This window comes from Xenopus tropicalis, chromosome 3 (assembly GCF_000004195.4).
Source record: "Xenopus tropicalis strain Nigerian chromosome 3, UCB_Xtro_10.0, whole genome shotgun sequence".
NCBI classification, from domain to species: Eukaryota; Metazoa; Chordata; class Amphibia; order Anura; family Pipidae; genus Xenopus; species Xenopus tropicalis.
Window position 1 is genome coordinate 70253628 of NC_030679.2, and position 12584 is coordinate 70266211.

Consider the following 12584-nt stretch of genomic DNA (forward strand, 5'->3'; position numbering starts at 1 on the left):
GCAAAAAAAAAAAAAAAAATGAGCAATTCAATAGACCGGAGTAAGTGCTCACCACTAAAAAAAAGGCAGTTCTTTTTCTAATTGTGTTACTTGACTGAATAATAATTGGGTACATTGGGATTTAGTGTATTGGGTATAATAAATATACATATTTACATAATTATAGCCAGTGATGTTTACAACTGAGATCACGTTTTGTGACACTTCCAGTGTGTACCAAGTTGCACTGACATGCAGGACCCTAATAATAGGCCCTTAATAGGGGGCCTGGGCAGAGGACCTTGGTGTCTATATAATTATTTTTCTTTAAAAAAAAAAGAAAAAACCCTAGCCCCAGTTAGAAATTTTCTACAGAAATATGGTGCTGGAGTTGGGGGGGGGGGGGGGGGGGGAATCTTTGATACAGCACCTGTGACATCACACATAATATTGGAATTCTGACACACAACCCTGATTTGCAATAAAAATACACTGGATTATGACATTTTTACATTACACATTGCAAATTGAGCTGTGGCGATTTCATTATATTAATGCAGAGCAGGTAGATATTGTTGTAATGTTGACTTTTTCTTAACACATAGAAGGCTATGTTTATGTGATCTGTAATGCAACTTGTAAATGTCATTGAAGACAGGATTAAATTAAAAGTTGACTTGCTTTCATATTATGTTTCTCTAAAGGTTGCTTCATTTGATATATGCCAACTGTCAGAAACACTAGAAAGCAATCAAAGCAGGTGAAATTTGGATTACAATATACAAGTATCAATTACCGCTGAATGTGAGTGGTAGCTTTGCCTACTCTGAACTCATAAGAGATGTCATGATTCACAGGCTCTGTAGAGGCAAGGTAGAAATAGATCAAAATATCAGCCTGCATTTAATAAAACATAAAAGCACATTTACCAGTAGCACAGTTTATTATTTTTTTTTTTTACTTTGGGAACACTGCCCTACTGAAATGTAAACTTTCTTCTAAGTTTCAATTTTTTAGCAGACTGAACCAGATGCTCAGTATTCCCCTTTATTTGCTTCATCTATACTTCCTATTGTTTCGCCCAGGCCCTACAAGATTATTACCACTGAGCTCACTTTAGGTATGTTAACAATATTAACTCTGCATAACATTAGCTTGTATGTGATGGTACCACAATGCAATTACTTAAAATTAATTCCAAAAAGAACTATTTAGAAGGATGTCCAGAAGCTTAAAGGAAAGTCATTTTGGCATTTTATTGCCAATAGATTTGCCACATTAGTGCCACCTAGAATTCTATATTTATTCTGCAGAAAGATTTATCATATTGAGTAAAGATCCCTAGAAGCTTTCTCTGTTTGTTTAAGATTGCAGCTGCCATTTTAGCTTGGTCTTCATAGCTTCCTGCTTGAAGCGCTAGCCCTCATAGCTCAGATTACACATTCCTAAGGGTTGGGGGAGTGAGTTTTATGAATTCTTATGGGAGGGGGGAGCAGGAGAGAACTGCAAAGACTCTGGCCCAAGGAATTAAATACCATATGAACATGTTTACAAAAAAGGAGACAAGACATCCTGTGTTTCTTTTGATAGGGGGCTCAATGCAGCTTTTCTGTGAGTGCTTATGGCTGTATTTACATAAACCTTTCTGATGCAGTTTACTTAGTTTTTACCTTTCCTTCTCCTCTAAAGGAGCACTATACCCCCGGGCGCTAAAAGCCCCCTTAATGATCACTGCCTAGACCCCCCTCACCTCTCCCTTATCACATAGTTTTTTAAGACATGGACCCTGCTTGCACATGCGCAATTGAAGCTGATTTCCTGCTACCTCCAACTGCTCATGCGCAAGCAGGTTTGTATTGGCGGAGAGACCCAAAGAGTCTTCAGTTGGTAAGAAGATGTCAGCCAGGCACACTGCTGCGCTACTCTGCATTTTTAGCTAGGGGTTAGCGATAGGGACAGAGTTTAAACTTAAAAACTATGTGATAAGGGAGAAGTGAGGGGGGGTATAGAGCATGATAGTTAAGGGGGCTTTTAGAACCCTGGGAGTGACCCAGTTGCAATGCATGAATATGTTTTATGGTTACCACAAATATACCTACACCTAAAAAAAACACAATTCCTACAGGTACTTGCTTAAAAATAAGGAAGTATGAATGCTGCTTAATACAGGGTAATACTGAAAAATATCTGGTTACAGTCTGTCTGGTCTTAAGACTGATCAAAATGTATCATTATGACAATATCCCAAACAGGAATCCAAAGTAACATTCAGTACAACCCACTCAAAATCCTGATCTCAGACTAATTGAGAACCAGTGACACAGTTGACAATTGAGGTACACATAAGTCATCTGACTAATCCTAATGTGCATTTGCATCAAAAACAAATATAAGCCAACATGGGTGGTTTTGGGCACCCCTCTGTTGGCTAAAGTATGCTTGTTTTGAAAAGCCCCCTGTCATAAAAGTTCTTCCAACTGAACAAAATAAGAACAAGAGCTCCACAGATATTAGTGCACTGAATGTAAATGAGTTTAGACTGCTGCTTTTTGCCAGAAAGGAAGTACAACAAACCACATGAGCCCCAGGAGCCATGTCACTAAAAGTTACCAAAAGTTTTTTCAAAAAGTACAATGACATTTTGGTTTCAGCTATGAGTCAAGTCATTAATTCTGATGACTGTATCCTTTTAAGGAGAAATTTCTCCAGTTCTGTGAAGGATAAATACATTTAGACTCTATAATTATATTCCAGAACAGAAGTTTGCTCATTTATTCTGTTTGGCTTTGGTATAGTACTTTCTTAAAATATTTCCTTTTTTACATTATCCTACCTCAGTACTCCATCATCAGTCTTTCACTAAATCCATTCATAATAAAGTCCTTTTGTACCTCGCAATTTGCTTCTCTTCAGAATTCACTTTTAATTCCCCTCAGATCTCTGTGTGAAGCATTTCATTACCATGGAGGATAATGATTTCTTTGATTTTGGCACAATTCTCCTTACCTTTTAAAGTGAATTTTGGTCTGTATATTAATGAAGATAAAGTACATCTAAAATAGCACACTTAAAAATAAGGGCTATGTCTTGTATTCTCATGTAAAAAAAAAAAGCTTTTACAACTTAGTGAGAGCTCTTTGCCTTTAGTTATTCATTCCACCTGCAAATAAAATACATTATCACTGACCAAAAGTTCTTTACAATTCTGTCATTTGGTCATTGGTTTATCTGTGGACCCTACATGCTGGGAGCCAAAGTACTGTTCTCTACTGGAGCCACAGTGTAAATTTATGCTTCTGGTTGCTGGAGTCACAGTACCATATGCTGAAGTATACTGAGAGTTACTGCTCTATTCTAGTATAGTTGTCATAGGTTTAGTTTATGTTGAGGGCTGCTGGCAGTCATATCATTGTTCTATAATGATGACTGAATGATGATTGATGAAAGTCATGATGCTGTTCTATGCTGGGGTTTATAGTACAATTTTATGCTGAGGTTTTCTAGCAGGTACAGCTATATCTTGTGCTGCGGGTGGTTCTGTGGTTACTAATGTAATTTTATGTTAGGGGCTTCTGGGAGTCATAGCATCATTCAATTTACTTGACCACAAATTACTGTGCCATTTATTGTTGTGGGTCACTGTGCTATTTTACAACAGGGGGCCCTGTATCATACTATAGTGCAGAGAAAATAGAGCATGTACACAGTTTTACAAGAGTCAAGAATAAATACAAAAGTGTGATCTTAAAGATTGCAGGGATTTGTTAAAAAAGTAGTATTGCCTAAAAAATGGGCCTGTCCTATTCATAATTTTGGCAGCAAGCTATGTGTGCCATAGAGTTGCTTTTATTTTTGAAATGCTGAACGCCGCTTTAAAGTAGGTAGTCTCAATTATGACTGTGGCTAAAAAAAAAATTCACACCATTCCCTGAATTGTTAAGCTACTTCAACCACAGTATGTATGTATGAGTTTGTGTGTGTTTGACATATTTGTACTTTGTGTTGCTTACTGAATAGAATGCAATCAGTGAATACTGAATGGAAGTTATTGAAAGAACAATAAAAGTATGATATCACAATACCTATGAATTTATAAAGGAAACTGAGAGATCATTTATGTGAGGTTACCATGGAAACTAGAAATAAGAATCAAAATGTCTAAAACACAGGGATATTAATATGAACACAGATCAGCAGCTAATATTATACTACTGTTAGTAGTATAGTGATTTTATGCTTGCATAGATGCAGAGGTAAAATAAGGCACACAAAATGGGGTTTGCCAGGTAATTTTATTCCAAAATATATATTGCATGTATATTTAGCATATAATGCCAAAGCTTCAACCTAGTATTTAGCCACATTCCTTGAGCTTTACTATTATGATTTTGGCCATAAAGGAAAAAGCTTTATATGCACTTATGCAATGTAAAATCGTAACAGAGGGGTGAAAGTTTATGATTGGGATTCTATCGATTTACATATATGGTCCATCTAAGCATGCTTCTTGCTTTAGGATTAAATGTAACAATGCAGCAATGTAGACACCATCAGATTACATAGTTACATGGTTAATTGTGGTTGTCAAAATACCACAGTCCATTAAGTTCAACCCTTCCAAGCAAACCCCAGAGCATACTCATAGACCCATAAAGACCTATCTATACACTCACGTACCTAAACTATATATACCAACATCAATAGTAAGGGGCACATTTACTAATCCACGAACATCCGAAAAGCGTCCGAATGCGTTTTTTTCGTAATGATCGGTATTTTGCGATTTTTTCGTAAATTGTTGCGACTTTTTCATAGCCATTAAGACTTTTTTGCAAATTGTTGTGACTTTTTCGTAGCCATTGCGCCAAGTATGAAAGTTTCGGATTCATTCAAGCTTCAGTATCGTGACTTTCCTTGGGCCAGGTTGGAGCTGCAGAGTGCCATTGAGTCCTATGGGAGGCTTCCAAAATCATGCAAAGTCTGAAAGTTTTGCCCGCCGTTTACGAGCGCTCAATACGAAAAAGTCGTGACAATATACGAGCAAATCGTAATGGCTACGAAAAAGTCGCGACTTTTTGCACAAGTCGTAACGGCTACGAAAAAGTCGTAACGGCGACAAAAAATCGCAAATAATACGAAAATGTCACAAAATGTTCGTTTCCAATCCAAATTTTTCCCATTCGGATTCGTGGATTAGTAAATCAGCCCCTAATTGTAGGTTTTAGTATCACAATCACCTTGGATTTTCTGTTTGTTCATGAAATTATTTAATGCATTCTTAAGGGCATAAACAGAATCTGCCATCACAACATCACTAGGAAGGACATTCCCCAACCTCACTGCCCTCACCGTGAAAAACTTAAGCTGCTTTAAATGAAAGTTCCGTTCCTATAATCTAAAGGGGGTGGCCTCTGGTGTGCTGATTTTTATGTTGTTTTTATGGTAAAAAAAGAACACCCCCTATCTGTCTATAACCCCCTCTAATGTACTTGTACAGAGTAATCATGTCCCCTCGCAAGTACCTTTTTCCAGAGAAAACAACCCCAACCTTGACAGTCTAACCTCATAGTTTAAATCTTCCATCCACTTTACCAGTTTAGTTGCAGTCTCTGCACTCTCTCCAGCTCATTAATATCCTTCTTAAGGACTGGAGCCCAAAACTGCACTGCATACTCAAGGTGAGGCCTTACCAGGGACCTATAAAGAGGCAAAATTATATTTTCATCCCTTGAGTCAATGCCGTTTTTTATACAAGACAGCACTTTATTTGCTTAAGTAGCCATTGAATGACATTGCCTGGAATTAGACAACTTGTTATCTACAAAAAATCCCCAGATCCTTCTCAATTAAAGATACCCCGAAAACACTACCATTTATTGCATTTATATTATTTCTCTCAAACTCTGTACTTTCAACATTGAACCTCATTTTCCATTTTGCTGCCCAGTTTTCCAATTTTGTCAAATTGCTCTGCAAAGCGGCAGCATCCTGCATGGAACTTATAGTTTTCACAATTTAGTATCATCAGTACAAATACAAACAGTACTCTCTATGCCCACCTCCAGGTCATTAATAAACAAGTTAAAAAGCAAAGGACCAAGGACTAGCTCCGGATTTCAAATTCAGGTGCCCCTTGGCTGCCCCCTATTCGCGTCCCGCCCCCCGCGCTCTAGATCCTATCAGGTCTCTCTGGCAGGGACCTGATAGGATCTAGAGGGAACTCCCATAAAGGGGACATTTTTACAGATAGGAATCATTTTTAGCCCAGAGTGAAACCGGCACCATATATTATTCATAACTGCCTACAAAATTAGGGGTTTTCCTATTTATCCAATATGTCTTCTTTAACATCTATTAATTTTCTAGATTGTTTATGCTCACTGCCATTCTTTATGTATGTGTATGCTAAACTATGTCTGTGTATTGTAAAATGCTATTGTGACTGCTTTGAACCTTGTGATTGAAAATGGAGCTCTTTCACCAGTACTTGTGCTACAGTGGGGAAATCCCATCTTTTATTAGGGTAAATGGCATGCATTATATATTTCAGGATTCAATGTCATTTTCCTCAATTAAATTAAGCTAATTTAAAGTTGGAATTAAGGTAATGAAAACATTTGGTAGGAATCAACTATGGTTTTTCTCTATTTCATTTTTGTGTGTTGTTTTGTCCTTTTATTTTTTCCCAAGGAGAACCAGTTTAGCAGGTGTCTAGTGTTACTAGGGGTGTGTGAGTTCTTTGTAAGAACACCAGCCTCTGAAAGTTAAACTCCTATCTATTACTGATTGTACTGTGATTAAGAGTTTAAATAGATTAGAGTAGCTTTGGTGTATATCTGTTTATTTTTGTCATTGTTATGCTGTTGTTTATAGTAGTACGTTGTTAAGATGGCAAGTCATACAGCATATGAAGTTAAAACATCATCCATACCCTTGTAACGACAAGGGTAGTTTTACACCAGTTTGAGTTTGAGCTGCACTGTCCTTTCAGAGACAACTGCATTAAACTGGAAAAGCTGTGCCATTACTGGCAGTGTGTTATCACATCAATTATTAACCAAGCGATATTATACAACCCCATTATACATATTGATATACCTATATCAGTACAAAAAAAGTACATCCTGCTAAGGGCATAAAAAATGCTAGCTGTAACTACTTCCTAGTGCAACATCTGACAATCTAACAGGTTACTCTGCCTGTGGTGTCATGCCTTTATATGGTCTAAGGCTAATGTCAGACGAAGCGTCTGGCGTATGCAGTATTTTCGGCAAGCTGAAAAATGCTTGCCGAAAATACCGCCATATGCCTCCTACCTGTGCCTGCACCCGAATGAATGGAATACGCTCGGGTGCAGGCACATTTAGTAGATATCCGCCAAAAAACGCAAGACTTTGTATCTTCGGCGGATATTGGCTACATGTGCCTGCACCCGAGCGCATTCCATATAAAACCATTTTTATTAAAGACACTACCATATAGTTGTGCTCAGCACCACTCAGTCTTTCCTGCCTTCCACTTTAAATCAGGTGTTTCTGCAAACATTGAGGCATAAGAACCTCTGAAGCTACCACCACTTCTGGACCAGGTAGGTAGCTCCAGGGTTCTCTCAGCACCCTACGCAATGGGCACAGCATGCACGCTTTGCTTGTCAGTCACACTGCGAACACAGAATTCTGGGGAAGACGCTGCATTGTTTTAAAAAACATGGCAGTTGTGCTCAAAATTGCAGTTTGCACGCTGTGTCAAGGTACATGAAAGTGCCCTTATATCACTTTTTAAATCTTTATTTTCCAAAGAGCTCAAAATCTGTGGGAAAATCTGTAACTGAATATGAGACGTTTTTCAGTTTTAACAGCATCTGTACTAATATGATCAGTGGCCATTGTAATATATTGTATATTACTCTACTAACTTGATTTTCTTTCAATTCAATTACCCTCTGTCATCACTTCTTTAGATTAAAGCAGCTGCCTTTTTCTCCTGACCTCTGCTTGGATATATTCTCTGGAATCTGTAACAAACCATGTTCATACAATCATCAATTCTATAACTGTCACTGCCTTTCACCCCTCATATAATACTGCCACATGTAGTACAATCCAAAATCCTATCCAGCATTTTAAGGAACTTGATGTACAGTATCAAAACTTGCCATAAGTACATATATACATGGGAAACTATTTTAAAATATTTGAAACCAAAAAATACATCTAGCCAAACTTCTGCACCCTCTTCTGCTGTGCTTGTGTCCATTTGGACTTTGGCCGGTGCTTCTGTCTGGACTAAGAGTACCTCACAGTTCCACTCTCAGTAAAGAGGCCCATTTGGGTTGCTCTAGGGGTAACCCTGCTGTCAGGAACTCCCTCTACTTAAACTTGGCACCTGAGAGTCGCTGCTTCTTCTGCTTGAGCCAGAGGTAGAGCATGTTGAAATTGGCAAATTATCATGATGACTCTTTCCCCCTGTCAGTAACCCCTTTGTCCACACACCTAATCCAGCTGCAGGCAATAGCCCAATTAAGGGGCTATTTAAGTATATTCCCTGCTACACTCGGTGCTGGATCATTGGCCCTTGCTGCTGTATCTAAGCCCTGTATCTGAATCCTGTTTGAGTTCCTGTCCTGTATACTGCCTTGTAAATTCTGCCTTGTCTTATCCTGCCTAATCTCACAAGATTATTAGTTGATTTCTGTCCACTATAACATTTTTATATTGATACATCCAATTTAAGGGACATTGCTTTGGAGGATCCACATCAACAAAAGCTGCTCCAAGACATCTTTACATCTTTTCAGCACTGAGCAGGCCTTTGCTTGTTCTGACATTAAAGGCACAAGCATGTCAGAAGGGGAATGCAGTTATGTGGCTGTGGTGGTAAAATACATTTTTCCCTCATATCAAGAAGGCTGTTGCTAGGTGGCAATCCTATTTCAAGAACAACTGTAGTTTGCAGGTAAATGATTCCTGCAAACATTTTTTTTTCAAAATTAATCGTGGTGTTGGAAGACAATGTGCTTTATCATTTTATGAGTCTCAGCATCATTTTTTGACTGCAGATTAACAGATTCATTAGCCATGGTCAGAATTTTGTTTCTTCACAGGAGGGAAACAGAAATCATCTCCCCACCAAGGTCTGTTGCTATGTACTCTCTATTCTAAATTATTAAAAGGTTGATTTCCTGAGACTTTCAGAAAAAAGTACCGCAGTTATAGATGTTACAGAATGCTGCATGAGATTGTTTATAAATTATTTCAGTCCAATCATCTCTCTTATCCTCTGTGCCAAAGGTTTTCAATGTTTTAGCCAGCCATTCTATTCTTTATCAGTAAACACACAGGCCTTGGCTGCATATTACAATTACAGTGGCAGGTGTCTGCAACAGACTCATTATAGAATTTGTATATTACTTTCACAGAAAATAGAACACTGCATTTGTAGCATTATCACCAAAATGCTGAATTTGTTTAGGTTTAAAAAAAGGGTTTTAACAAATGTGAAAGAATTAAAAAAAAAACAATCCATCAGTAGCAGCCAAAGCCATTAATACAGGGCCAGGAATTCCCTTGTACCACAAGCATGGCTCAAAATTGAGGCTGATGACTCGGATTAAAAAACCCAGTCATATTATTCATAGCTCAGCACACATAAATATCTTTTAGAATAGTTCTTGTCTGTTCCCACGTTTAGAAACTGTTTACAGTCACATTTACAAAAGCCCTGTAATTGTAATATTAAAATATATCAAAACCCACCTACTTGTTAAACCAAGAGAATTATAATTTCAGGCAGATGCACAATGCTTTGAGTTTCTCTGGGGTCCCCCTGATATTTCTGGTTTTCAGTGCTGTGCATGTAGCTCTAAGCATCACATAACATTTTGCTGTGAGTACCCCAAAGTATTTTTCCTAAAACTGATACAGCTAGGTAACTTTTCTACTAGATCAGTGTATGCATTGTGCTACTTTTCCAGCTATGCTTTACCTCTCCTTTACCTAAGGAAACTGTAAAGAGCTATTCTGATATCAATAGAAGCAGGCAATTTCTTAAGGGCAGCATATCTCCTTGTTCAGCACTAGCATACCTCCCAACATTTGAAAAACAAAAATAGGGACAAAAAGATTTGGTGCGCGAAGCGCGGCAATTTTTTTTGGACACACCCACTTTTGTGACCACACCCCAATTAACACACCCCATTTTTTTCTAAAAATACTCCTTTTACATAGTTGAAATGGTGGGATCAGATGCAAATGTGCTATACCCTCATACTGTACTACCTAAGGAAGCCCACAGAGCCCCCCATATACAGTACCCCCCATATACAGTACCCCCCATACACAGTACCCTTTATATACAGTACCCTTTATACACAGTGCCCCCCAAACACAGAGGCCCCCCCAAACACAGAGGCCCCCCATACACAGAGCCCCCATACACGCTCCGACTCCTTCCGCTGCTTCTCTCTTGTGGCTCCTTCGCCGGCAGTCCCTGGCCCTTTTATAAGGTTGCGCCCCGTGTGTACGTGTGACGTCATTACGCATCGGCGCAACCTTATAAAGGGGCCAGGGACCGCCGGAGAAGGAGCCACAAGAGAGAAGCAGCGCAAGGAGTCGGATCGCTCATCCTGCTGTCACGGATCCTTCTATGAATGTCCCGCATTTCCGTAATCTATTACGAAAATGCGGGACATTCAGGGAACTATCCGGGACAGCGGGATGAGCTATAGAAAGCAGGACTGTCCCGCTTAAAGCGGGACAGTTGGGGGGTATGCATTAGTTCTAGTACTAATTAGTACTTGTACTAAACATATGTTTTGCCTTTGGTTTTTAAAAGAGAACCAAACACTGAAAATGAATATGGCTTAAAATGCCAGATTTTATATACTGAACAAGTCAAAAGTTTCAACATCTCTATAGCTGCAATGATCCAGGTCACAGTTGTCACAGGAGTTCCCCATCTTAGATTGTTTGAAGTGTCAGTGACACTCACATGTGTTCTGAGCAGCTGTTGAGAAGCTAAGCTTAGGGGTTGTTGCAAATTATCAAACAGAAAATAAGGTTGGCCTGTAATATAAGCTGATGCTATGGGGCTGATTTGCTAATTGCACTGGTTTCAGAGCTGAGCACATGTAATGGGAACCCGAATCAGCCTTATGCTGTGACATTTATATTCTGTATATGCAGTATATTGGGAGTTGGTCCCCAAGCTCAGTAAGTGACAGCAGCACAGAGCATGTGCAGTGAATTAACAGAAAAGAATATGGGGGGCTACTGGGAGCATCTTTGGAGGTACAGATCTTCCCTGTTAAAGGGCTCTGGTTGTCTTGGGCTGGTACAGAAGCGCTAAACATAATGTACAATATTTGTAGCTTACTTTTTTACTTAAGGTTTAGTTCTCCTTTAAAGGAGAAGGAAAGGCTAATAAAGAGTTAATCCCAAGCTGCAGGCATACCTTCAGTTGTCTCAATAGTGCCCTTAAGTCTCCCCATATTTCACCCGTTCAGAAGATCAGAAGCCAAACAGAAAAAAAAAACGCTGAGCTGGGTAGAGAAGATTCCCATAATGCAACACTCCTTCAAGACTTGGCGACTTGTTACTGCAGGCGGCGCATGTGCACAGGGAAGGAGTGTCCGGTTGCCATGGTGACACAGCGTCGCCGAACTGTGACAAGCAGGAGGGGGAAGCGGGGGGGCAGGTGCTGCGAGTGGTGGAGGGTTTGTGGCAGGAGCGGGGGGGGTTTGTGGAGCTTGGGGGGGTTTGTGGCAGGAGCGGGGAGCTGCAGAATCTTTGTGACAGGAGCGGGGAGCTGGCTTGTGCTTTTCAGCCCATACAGACACGCTGGACAAGATGGCGCAGTTCACTGAAACAAGTATGTAAGTTCTAGTATGTGTATCTCTGTAAATCTTTCATTAGGCAAGCCAGGAATATAGCGTTTTTACACAGCAATAGTAGTACTATTTAATAGTGTGCTTAATAGATTTTGACTTTCCTTCTCCTTTAATTACTAAAAATCCATGTTTTTTATTTCTTGAGCTAAACAGGGCAGCCTAGAAAAATGAAGCCACCTCCATGTGTGGTCCTGTTGAAGGGAGATAAATAGATTACCAGCAAACAACTCAATCCTTCATTTTGCTGTATCTGTTTAGTTATGCAATCTGTTTACTGTGCATCAACCTCAGCACTATTTCTCCTCTTATGTATTCTGAAACTTAATATTATCAGTTATTTCTCAATTATGTTTATTGAAGTGTTCTAAACAGATTACAGAAAGGAAATACACGTTTAGCATGTCATGGTTTGCATTTCAAATATCGCAAAGATCTTCAGTTTTGCCTAAGCTTGTGCTTGTGTCAGTTGTCTAGTTTTCTCATTTGTATTCCTATGTTTCACTAAATCCTAGGGCTGATTTATTAATGTTCATGATTGTATGCAGTCAGCGGTTATCTAAGTGATTCCATCTCCAAACAACCTTTTCAAGATTCTATAATACAACTAATGATCGAGGGCTAGATAAGAGGCTTAAGATACATCTTCATGCTTGTTACAGTTCTAAGAGCAAGGAGACTGCATGCTATATGGCAAACCCTTGCAGCCTCTGTTTAAGTC